Genomic DNA, 12,504 nt, shown 5'->3' on the forward strand with positions numbered 1-12,504 from the left:
TTCATGCAGTAATCTGTGGTCTATTTTTCTTTTGACTTCCATAAATATTTATTTTGGCTCATTATTGATTTGGTCTACTAAATCTTCCAACATAACAGTTTCTTCTCTTACTTGCTGCTTTGCTGTCTCCAGTTCATTCACTGCTATGGCAGCTTCATTTTCTATTACTTCCTGTCCAAGATGATCTTGACCAAGCAGCGACTTTGTGAACTTTCCTTTGCAATCTCAGTAGCAATTGTTTCTTCTTCTTCAATTTCTTCATTTAACATTTTCATGTAGCCTGCAAATATTAGACACTGAGGGGCATATTTATACTCCGTTTGCGCCGGATTTGCATCGTTTTTTTTTAACGCAAATTCGACGCAAAACTAACTCCATATTTATACACTGGCGTTATATGCGTCTAGCGCCAAAGTCCATGGAGTTTGCGTCACTTTTTAGCGTGGACACCTACTTTGCGTTAATGATATGCAAGGTAGGCGTTCCCGTCTAAAAAATTGACTACGAGGCATGTGCGCCGTATTAACACTCCCGGGCAAAAATCACGCCCGGGAGTGGGCGGGTCAAAAAAAATGACGTCCAGCCGCTTTTGCGTCGTTTATTAGCGCCTGGTCAGGGCAGGAGTTAAGGGACCGGTGGGCTCGGAAGGAGCCCAGAGGTGCCCTCCCATGCCCCCAGGGACCCCCCCTGTCACCCTTGCCCACCCCAGGAGGATGCCTAAGGATGGAGGGACCCATCCCAGGGAACATAAGGTAAGTTCAGGTAAGTCATTTTTTAATTTTTTTTTGTGGCATAGGGGGGCCTGATTTGTGCCCCCCTACATGCCACTATGCCCAATGACCATGCCCAGGGGACAGAAGTACCCTGGGCATGGCCATTGGGCAAGGGGGCATGACTCCTGTCTTTGCTAAGACAGGAGTCATTTCAATGGGGGTTGGGAGTCGAAAAAAATGGCGCAAATCGGGTTGAGGCGATAATTTTGCCTCAGCCTGACTTGCCCCATTTTTTGGCGCCCAAGCTCCATATTCCCCTACGCCGGCGCTGCCTGGTGTACGTCATTTTTTTTCACGCACACCAGGCAGCGCCGCCGGCTAACGCCGGCTAACGTCATTGTATGAATACGGCGCCTGCATGGCGCTTCATAATGGCGTTAGCTGACGTTAACTTTTTCGACGCACAACTGCGTTGGCGCAGTTGTGCGTCGAAAAGTATAAATATGGCCCTGAATAGTGTCTTTCAAAGCATTGAAAGAGTCTTCATATTAGTCAAATTGTCCAAGTAACACTGTTTCAGATCACCAATGTTTGAATAGCTGAAGAAGTGCCAAGTAGAAAAATTCTCTTTTTTCAGCAGTTTGACAAATACTTTTTCTATGGTTAATCAAGTTACCCTTTGCATGCTAAACTAAACAACAATCACAACCAGCTGCACTATGTTTGCCTTCATCAATGTTTTCTGAAACATTACTTCTATACCTATAGGGGGTCATTCTGACCCTGCCGGTCGGTGATAAAGCGGCAGCCAACCCGCCAACAGGCCGGCGGTCAAAAAAATGCAATTCTGACCCTGGCGGGAACCGCCAACACAGCCCGCCGCATTAACACTCCGACCGCCACGGCGGAACAAACAAACAGCGCAGCGGTCACCGCCAACAGCCAGGCGGCAGACAATGTACCGCCCACCCTATCACGACCCACCAATCCGCCACCTTTTCCGGGGCGGGAGCACCGCCGATAAAAACACGGTGGAAACAGACATTTCCAATGGAAAACGCTCACCTCGAGACACTCCACGCGGAATCCGGACAGCATGGAACCCGAATTGAACATCATACCTGCTCTCGTCTACCTGCTCATCTACCACGAGTACGAACTCCGGCGCAGACGTCAACGGTGAGTACTGCACCTACGACACACAGGAGGGGGGAGGAAGAAAGGTTATGGGCATACACATATGCGGCCCCCCCACCCCCCCAATATGTACACACCAATGCAGAGCAGGAAGTCACAGTGACACCACACAAAGACCCTTTAAAAATACAATGACACAACCAAATTTGGAATAAATTTTCATGTACAAAAAAAGCACCTGGAAATAATTGAGCAACCGTGAAAAATATTTACAAAAACCAAAAAGATATACACATCAGTGTATCACTGAAGTAACAAGTCCTGCACATCCTATGAATCTAACATGTCCGTGGGCCAAGGTTCTGCGAAACAAGGGCAAAGCCCACACACGAGACCTGAGTCCTTTGGAGAGAACACTGCAGGGGCATCCGATGTCAAAACTACAGGCACCTCAGGGGGAAGGGAAGGGGGGGCCACCACAGCCACATGAGTCCACGACGCCAGATCCACGAGGAGCCACCATGCCCACTGTACCATCCTGGGGAGTGCAAAGCCACAGTCTCTCAATGTCCCTACAGTGGGTGGGCTGCCCACTGGACCATCCTGGGGAGTGCAAAGCCACAGTCTCTCAATGTCTCTACAGTGGGTGGGTTGCCCACTGTACCATCCTGGGGAGTGCAAAGCCACAGTCTCTCAAGTGTCTGCAGTGGGTGGGTTGCCCACTGGACCATCCTGGGGAGTGCAAAGCCACAGTCTCTCAATGTCTCTACAGTGGGTGGATTGCCCACTGTGCCATCCTGGGGAGTGCAAAGCCACAGTCTCTCAGGTGGATTACAGAGTCCACTGGTCAAGGAGGAGGCATGGTGGGCACAGTGAACCATAAACAGTGCCTGAGACGGCGGGACCCAGCGCAGCGGTGCATGACATGGCGATGTCCAGCGGAGCGGTGCTTGACAGGAAGGGCCCAGCGGAGCGGTGCTTGAGACGGCGGGGCCCAGCGGAGCGGTGCTTGAGACGGCGGGGCCCAGCGGAGCGGTGCTTGAGACGGCGGGGCCCAGCGGAGCGGTGCTTGAGATGGCGGGGCCCAGCGGAGCGGTGCTTGACAGGAAGGGCCCAGCGGAGCGGTGCTTGAGACGGCGGGGCCCAGCGGAGCGGTGCTTGAGACGGCGGGGCCCAGCGGTGCTTGAGACGGCGGGGCCCATCGGAGCGGTGCTTGACAGGAAGGGCCCAGCGGAGCGGTGCTTGAGACGGCGGGGCCCAGCGGAGCGGTGCTTGAGACGGCGGGGCCCAGCGGAGCGGTGCTTGACAGGAAGGGCCCAGCGGAGCGGTGCTTGAGACGGCGGGGCCCAGCGGAGCGGTGCTTGACAGGAAGGGCCCAGCGGAGCGGTGCTTGAGACGGCGGGGCCCAGCGGAGCGGTGCTTGAGACGGCGGGGCCCAGCGGAGCGGTGCTTGAGACGGCGGGGCCCTGTTCAGCGGTACCTGTCTTCACGGCGGGGCCCTGTTCAGCGGTACCTGTCTTCACGGCGGGGCCCTCTTCAGCGGTACCTGTCTTCACGGCGGGGCCCTCTTCAGCGGTACCTGTCTTCACGGCGGGGCCCTCTTCAGCGGTACCTGTCTTCACGGCGGGGCCCTGTTCAGCGGTACCTGTCTTCACGGCGGGGCCCTGTTCAGCGGTACCTGTCTTCACGGCGGGGCCCTGTTCAGCGGTACCTGTCTTCCCGGCGGGGCCCTGTTCAGCGGTGCTCTTGCAGTATGTCAAGGGAGTCATACCTGGCCTGGACACCCTGCTCAGTCGCCCTCCGACCGTGCTGTGTCAGGCCCCTTCGGGGAGTGAGTCCTGGGCCCTTTGGTGTCGTCCCTTGCAGCCGGGATGGGGCTTGTGGGGCCCTCCTGCTCCGCGCTCCTGGTGGTTGTCCTCTCCGCCCTGCTGTCCTTCCGCTCCTTAGATGGGGCTCTCAGGCCCTTGCCTCCCCTGGCTGCTGTGGCCGGTGAAGTGGCCGGAGTCACCTCCTTGGGGGCAGCCGTCTCTGTCCGCTCACGGCGGCCCTTCAATTTCCGGGTCCTCTTGCCTGGGGGGGGGCTGGCTGTCCCCTTGCTGCTCACCGAAGTGTTACTGCCGCCAAAGGGTGGACTCCACATGCCATGCACCACTTGCACTGTAGTAGTTGGGCTGGTGGTGGCTGAGGTGCCCTTGGGACTTTTCCCAGTTGGAGGGGGTGGGTCGGGGGAGGGAAAGAGGTCAAAACTGGAGAGGTAATTTTTCTTGGGACCAAGGTAAGGGGTAGGAGTAGTGGTGAGAGAAGTGGAGGAAGAGGATGTGGTTGTATGAGAGCCAGGTGTGCTGTCCTTGGGTGCAGGTGACTGGGACGTAGGCTGTGGGGAGGTGGTTGGCTGTTGTTTGGGTGTCTGCCTGCGTTTATGTGTCTTGGAAGAGGGGGTGACAGACACAGTGGGAGAGGACACAGGGGACGTGTAAATGCCAGTGGGGGTGGTGACTGCAGGTGTGCGGACTGTAGTGGAGGGTTTGCTGGTGGTGGAAGAACTGGCTGATGTTGGGGTGCATGCAGGTGTGAGTGTAGACGTCACAGGGAGGGAGGAGGGAGACGAGGAGGACGGGGACACAGAGGTGGTAGTGACTGTTGATATGTCTGCATCTGTGTGTTGCTTGGGTGAATGCTTGTGTTTTCTGTGGTGCTTATGTTTGGATGAGCTGGCCTTGGGTGTTGAGGTGTGTGCAAGCTGGTCTGATGGTGTGGATGGGATAGGTTGAGGTACAGGAGACAGAGAAAGGGTGGAGGCAGATAGAAGAGGGAGACTGGAGACAGGGACAATGGCTGCCGTCAGTGCTGAGGCCAGAGCAGTGAACTCTCGTTGATGGGCAGCCTGACCCGAATGAATGCCCTCCAGGTAGGCATTGCTCCGATGCACCTCCCTTTCCACCCCCTGGATGGCATTCAGAAGGGTAGTCTGCCCAACAATGACCGTCCTCACCAGGTCAATGAGCTCCGCACTGAGGGCAGCAGGGGTAACAGAGGCAGGGGCTGAGGTGCCTGGGGCGAAGGAGACGCGCGCCTTCCTGGCCGAGCGGCCACGGAGCGAAGACTGAGGGGCTGCTGGGAGGGCGGTGCTGGTGCGCTGGGTGGCGGCTGTACCTGTTGTTGCGGGGGGCACAGATGGTGCCGCCCCCGCTAGGGAGCTCCCAAACGAGGACGTGTCTGTGTCGCTGGTGTCTCCACCGGCCCCCGTTGTGGTGCTCCCCTCGCCCTCCGGATCACTGGTGCCCTCAGTGTCTGTGTCAGTGCCCACCGGGGCCTGGTGACCTGCAGCTCCCTCCTGCTCCGACGCCAAATCTCCTCCGCCTGATGATGCTAAAACACAAGTAGACAAAGATTTAGGGTGGGGGGAGAAATTAAACAAAGTTGAGTGCATGCCTTAGCAATACCCTTTGCGGAGAGGACAGACACAGGTGCCTCGTGCACTAAGTCGCGAACTTGGGGTACACTACTCAGTACTTCTGACTAGGCAAACAGGTCTAGGGACAACACACGCGCACATGTGTGATGCTGGAGCATGGGTAGCTGCACTTGGCACCCTACAGAGGTGGGGGGCGGGGGCACAGGGCCATGCCTAAGGGAGCGGACTACACTACAGAGAGCGCCCTGGCCTAATGTCACCCACAGCCCTCCTCCCCCACCCAGACGCCTCCAATGCGCATACAGATAGGAGAATGTGCGGATACTCACCCCCTTGTGTCTGCTGTGCTGTCCTCAATTGCCCATCCAAATTAGGGTAGGCCACCGCCAGGATCCGGGACATCAGGGGGGTCATGGTGCGACTGGCACCCCTCCTAGGTCGGGAGGCCATCCCCAGCAGTGTTTCTGCGGTCTTCCTCGTTCCGCGGCAGATGTCCTCCCACCTCGTGCGGCAGTGGGTGCCCCGTCTGTTGTGGACCCCCAAGTTCCGGACTTCCTCGGCGATGGACGCCAAATATCGATTTTCTGGTGGGCGCTCACCTGTTTGACATGTACAGGGTGGGAAAGAGAAACCGTCACATTTCTGCATGTTTGGAGTACATGCCCCCCCCTCCCCAACCTTGTCATGGTTCCCATTCTCTCATCTGTTGTGCGTTGCACTCCCCATTCCCTCCACACCCCACCAACTTACACCCCCCCCCTCCACACAGGCATAACCCATTCAATGTGCACTGATTGTACTCACCTGTTGGTCTGGAGGACCGTAGAGTTGCGCATACTGGGGGAGGACCCCGTCCACGAGCTTCTCCAACTCTTCTGAACTGAAGGCGGGGGCCCTTTCACCAGTAGCAGCAGCCATTGTCACTTCCAGACCGAGTTCACAGCAGCACTTGCAGTATAGGTCCTCTCCTGTGGATGATCAGGTCTCGAATGATTGAGCAGATAGAAAATGGCGGTCACGCCCGCGGCGGTACGTACCGCGGCGGTGCGTCCCGCGACCGCCGGCGCACATCGTCATTGGCTCCTGAAACCCATAGGCTTCAATGTTAACCAATGCGTCTTCGCACAGCGGTCTTCGACCGCCTACCGCCACGGTGTGCCCCGCCAGCGCAGTGACCTCACATCCCATTGTCCCACTTCACAGGTCAGGCATCGGCCATTTCAAGGGCCCACATGGCTTAATTTCTAATGCGTCACACAGGCCTAGGCCTTGCAATGGCACACATACAAACATATCAAACCATACATTTACCTGTCTTGTGCAAGCTGTGTTGTACGTACCTGTGAGTGGATTGACTCTGTACTCCATATTCTCCTTCCTAGGCACCGTCCGCTGGGACTAGCGATGAGAAGGAGGAATCCTCGCGTGTACCGGCCGCTGGTGGACCTGTCCACAATGGAAGAACGCAACATAATACTACGATACCGACTTGACCGAGCCTCCATCCATGAACTGTGTGCCCAGCTGGAGCCAGCCCTGATGTCCCCCATCCGCCAACCCACAGGAATTCCCCCTCTAGTGCAGGTTTTGTCTGTCCTCCATTTCTTTGCAACTGGCTCATTCCAGACAACAGTGGCCATGTCATCTGGGATGTCTCAGCCTATGTTTTCCAAGATCTTATCCAGAGTGTTGTCTGCCCTGATGAAACTCATGCGGAGCTACATCATTTTCCCAGAGGAGGGTGATTTGCCTACAGTGAAAGCTGATTTCTATGCCCTTGGACACATCCCCAACATCATTGGTGCAATTGATGGGACCCATGTGGCTTTAGTCCCCCCAAATGACGATGAACAGGTGTACAGGAACAGGAAGAATTACCATTCATTGAATATCCAGGTGGTCTGTTTGGCTGACCAGTACATCTCCCATGTAAATGCCAAGTTCCCAGGGTCAGTGCATGACGCGTATGTTATGCGAAATAGCAGCATTCCCTATGTGATGGAACAGCTACAGAGACAACGTGTGTGGCTAATAGGTGACTCTGGTTACCCCAACCTGCCGTGGCTATTGACCCCAGTGAGGAATCCCAGGACCAGGGCAGAGGAACGGTACAATGAGGCCCATGGGCGTACTAGGAGGGTGATTGAGCGAACCTTTGGGCTCCTGAAGGCCAGGTTTAGGTGCCTGCATATGACAGGTGGATCCCTAATGTACTCACCAAAGAAGGTGTGCCATATCATCGTGGCGTGCTGTATGCTCCACAACCTGGCTTTGCGACGCCAGGTGCCTTTCCTGCAGGAGGATGGTCCAGATGGTGGTGTTGTAGAAGCCGTGGAGCCTGTGGAGAGTGAAGAGGAGGAAGACTCTGAGGACGACACAGACAATAGGGACAGAGTGATACAACAGTATTTCCAGTAACACACAGGTAAGAATCACCCACGCCATTTCACAATTGCTTATAGCCTCCTGCATCTGTACTTTCTGTAGTTCCCCACAGATGTTTTTCATAAATTTTTGCCTTTCCCTTCCCTTCTCAGTGCTGTCTGACTCAGTACCTGACTTCTGCTTGGTTCGCCCATGAAATACAGCATATTGACATTGGTGTGTTGTCATGACTAATTGACAGAACAGAAATTGAACAGTAATATGTAATACATTTGTTAATAATACAGCATGACTCAAAACAGATTTGTGTGCAAAATGTGATTTATTTACAGTGCTAGATATCGGTACATGTGATTCTAAGGGTGATGGGTGGGGGTGGAGGAATATCCATGGCAGAGTCCAGTTCTCAGTCTCACAGGTGCATTGTCCTTTTGCCTGTGGAAGGATGGAGCATAGGCAGTTCATGGTTGGACAGGGTGGCAATGTGGGACAGTGGGAAGACTTGAGGGGGTATGTCCTGCTGGCGGGGGTCTTGACATCCTACTCTGTCTTTTTTTTTGGTCTCAGGCTCCTCTTACGGGGTGGTTGTTCTTCAGCAGGAGGTGGGGTTCTGGGGGGCTGTCGAGGTGTTGGGACCTCCTGTCCACTAGCGCCGGCGGAGGTGGTAGGCTGTTCCTGGTCCGGGCTAGTGACAGGGGCCTTGTGTGGTGCACCATGGTCCCGCAACGCGTCCTCTATCCTGTTGAGGGCCAGGACGATGGTCCCCATTGCGGTCCCGATGATTCTCAGCTCCTCCCTGAACCCCATGTAGCGTTCCTCCTGCTGTGCCTGGATCTCAGTGAACCTGGCCAGTACCGTCGCCATCGTTTCTTGGGAGTGGTGGTATGCCCCCATGATGGTGGTGAGGGCCTCTTGGAGAGTGGGTTCCCTGGGCCTCTCCTCCCCCCCCTGTCGCAAAGCAGCCCTCCGAGCTGCCCGGTTTCCCCCGGCCTCTGTCCCCTGGACGGTGTGCCCACTACCACTGCCCCCAGGTCCCTGTTGGTGTTGGGGTGTTGGGTTAGCCTGGGTGCCCTGTAGTGGCAGACACACCGCTGATTGAGCTGTCCTAGAGACAGAGGCATGGGCCCGCTGGGTGGGAGCTGTGCTGGTGTTGGCAGAGGGGGTCGGGTCTGGTGTGGCCTGTGGCTGCCTGAGGGGAACCGACTGCCCAGAGGTCCCCGATGGTCCGGGCTGGTCATCAGGTTCACTGTCGACAGAGCTGCTATCCTCAGTGTGGGCCTGTTCCGGTGGTGGGATGGACACTTCTGGACCCTCCTGGCTGGTGTGTTGTCGTTCGGGTCCTGCATGGGGTAAGAGAGTTTGGTTATTGTTTCTGTGTGTGCAATAGCGTGCGTGTTATGGGTGCCCTTGTCCCCCAGTGCAGGCATTCCCTTGAGGGAGGTGTTGTGAGGGTAGTTAGGGGGGGGGGGTTAGTGCAGTGGTCATGCTTAGGTGATGGGTGCCCATGATTTGTGTTGGCATGCAGGAGTTGGTGTTGGGATGGGTGGGTTGTGCTGGTGAGACATTGTCAGGGACGATGTGTGCTGGGGGGTTGGGGGTGAGGGTGGGGGTGTGGGTTGGCATGCTGGTGGGGTGGGGGGGATATAGTAGTTGAGATTGGACTTACCAGAGTCCATTCCTCCGGCTACTCCTGCGAGGCCCTGAGGATGCAGGATGTTCAAGACGTCTTGCTCCCACGATGTGAATTCGGGAGGGGTGGGTGGGGGTCCGCCGCCAGTCTTCTGGACCGCGATGTTGTGCCTGGAGACCATCGATCGGACCTTCCCCCGTAGGTCGTTCTATCTTTTGCGTATGTCCTCCCTATTCCTGGGATGCTGTCCCACCGCGTTGACCCTGTCCACGATCCGCTGCCATAGCTCCGCCTTCCTAGCTATACTGGTGTGCTGCACCTGCGAGCCGAAGAGCTGGGGTTCCACTCTTAGGATTTCCTCCACCATGACCCGGAGTTCTTGGTCCGAAAAGCGTGGGTGCCTTTGGGGTGCCATGGGGTGGTGTGGGTGAGGTGTGGGGTGGTGTATGTGATGGTAAGTATGTTGGTGAGTGGTGCTTTGTGCTACTATGTGGTGTGTGTGATGGTGTAGTGTGCCTCAGTGTGTCTTGCTTTGGATTGTCTGCTGTGTCTCTCTCTCCTTCTCTCAGTAATTATGGTCGCAGGGGTTTGTGGGTGATGTGGGTGTGTGTTTTATAGTTGGTTGATTGTGTGGGAGTGGTGTGTGTATGTGTATCAGGTGTGTGTATTTCAAATTGTCCAATGTGGCTGTGTTTTGGTGATGTGTGTGTATTCTGACCGCGGCGGTGTGTAGCGGCAATGGAATACCGCGTTTGAATGACCGCCGTGTGGATTCGTGGGTCGTAATGGCATGGGCGTATTTCTGTTGGCGTGACGGTGGAGGTTTGGTCATCTCCAGTTTATCGCTGCCCGCTGATGTGGCGGCCTGCAGTGGAGGACGGAATTTTGGAGGTTTGGCCGTTGTGGGTCAGAATGACCGTGGCGGTTAACCGCGGCCGCGGCGGTGTTATGGCGGTCTTCTGACCGGCGGTAAGGGCCTTTTACCGCCAGGGTCAGAATGACCCCCATAGTGTCTTATAAAGACACATATTTTCAATGTGTATACTTCTTTCTGGACAGTATGTGTCTAATATATTTGTTATTACAATATTTGTCCTCTCTGGATCAAATTCTGCTAAGTATTGAATTTCTGGAGAAAACAAATCGTGTGTTTGCATGGCCTATGCTAACCCAAACAATTCCTCTAGACTGAGAACAAGCTAGCTGAACACAACCTATTACAACACTTATATGAACCTATCTCTCTGTGTGGCAGCATTTTCAAGTTGAAACTGTACAATTTCTTTGATAGAGACTTCTCTGCAGGAATGTCCTCCCATGTTTCTTTCATTGCCATTTTTTCTGACTTAGTGATGTATGAAGTGACACACTGAGCAACAGCAATAGAATTGTCAGCAACAAACTCTATGTCCATGTTCACATTCTATAATTTCAGGATGACAGGATTATATAATCATTAATATAATTGGAAGCCTCTGCTCTTCTCAGATTGTATGTATTTTTTGGTGATTTCCTGGTGAGTCTGTGCTTTACTGCAGAAAGAAAGCTGTTTACTCTTCCCTTAGAGAGGATAGGCCTTGGAAATCCAAAACGAAATCTAGTATAAAACTTTCCTTTGCAGCTATATCTTCGGTGACAATATTTGCTACACTTATGTGTTTGGAAACATAGAACTTGCTGTCTTAAATGTTTATTGTGACTGTCATCTGGAATGGCACATGTAACATATTGCTCTATAAAAGACAGAACACACTCATCAGGGTAATTTCCAAATTTTGGGGCATTCTTGATCCATAACAGCATGTGTATATGAGGGGCTCCTATTGTCTGATGATTTCTCCCAAAAAAATCTGTAACGTCTCCAAGAGGAGGATATGTTTTATTGCATATGAAAACTAGCGTAGATTGATACTTGTGGTTGAAATATCTACAAACATTAGTCAGATCCAAACAACAAAGTACCTCTGCTGTCTTCAAATGGATATCCTTTATGTTAGAGTTTGCTGCTCTTAGAAATATTAGTAAATCATCCCATGCATACTCTGCACAACTAAGGGGCTCATTCTGACCCTGGCGGTCTAGGACCGCCAGGGCGCAGAATGACGGAAGCACCGCCAACAGTCTGGCGGTGCTTCCAAGCCCATTCTTACCGCGGCGTCAAAGCCGGTGTCGGAAAACCGGGGCCGGCGGTTTCCCGCCGTTTTTGCCCCGGCTGGGCGAATCCGCCAGGGCAGCGCTGCAAGCAGCGCTGCCCTGGGGATTCTGACCCCCTTACCGCCAGCCTGTTTCTGGCGGTTTTCACCACCAGGAAGAGGCTGGCGGTAAGGGGTGTCCTGGGGCCCCTGGGGGCCCCTGCACTGCCCATGCCACTGGCATGGGTAGTGCAGGTGTCCCCTAACAGGGCCCCGGCCAGCTTTTCACTGTCTGCCTAGCAGACAGTGAAAAGCACGACGGGTGCAACTGCAGCGTTAGAGTCGCCGGCCCAGCAGGAATGTTGGTATGCCGGCAGCGGTCTTTTGGCCTAAGTGTTACAAACCAAGATTACGTATCATACATTTAACTTCTCCATGAGGACCGTAGCAGTATTGTTTAGTGCCACGTTGACAAGCCATCAAATTGATCAAGTTATACTCTAGATTTTCATCTTTTTCTTGTATCTTATCCAAATAATCACTCGCAGAAAGATTTTGGAGATTAACTTCTGTTTTAAGAATATGGTTAATGGCATATGAGAGTCCAGACAAATCACCCTCAAATAACAGATGGACTATATACGGAATGCATTGTCAAAATCTAGAATCCTCTGAATTTTGTCTTGTTGACCTCTATTCAGCTGCTGGCATTTGTACAGGTCGGTTATCATAACGGCCATCTACTCCTGTAGGAAATATTGATGGAAACCAACAAACCTCTAAACATTTTTCCCAGACACTCAAAGGAGCTCCTCCAGCTTGTTTCATTTGAAACAAATCAATATAATCCTCTAGAACAGTGGTTCCCAACCCTTTGACTCCTGAGGACCCCCAATGAATCATTACTGGAAGCCGGGGACCCCCAGCAATTTTTACAATTTAATTTTCAAACATTAAAACAGTAATTAGCAAAAAATATAACAAGTACACACCAAATAAATACTCAAATTACTGAAGATAAAATTCTTTTATATCGAAAAAATAAGCAAAAATCGAAACATTTTATTGGGAAGGTTGGCACTGCATCTCGGC

The sequence above is a fragment of the Pleurodeles waltl genome, chromosome 6 (genome assembly GCF_031143425.1).
Source record: "Pleurodeles waltl isolate 20211129_DDA chromosome 6, aPleWal1.hap1.20221129, whole genome shotgun sequence".
Taxonomy (NCBI): domain Eukaryota; kingdom Metazoa; phylum Chordata; class Amphibia; order Caudata; family Salamandridae; genus Pleurodeles; species Pleurodeles waltl.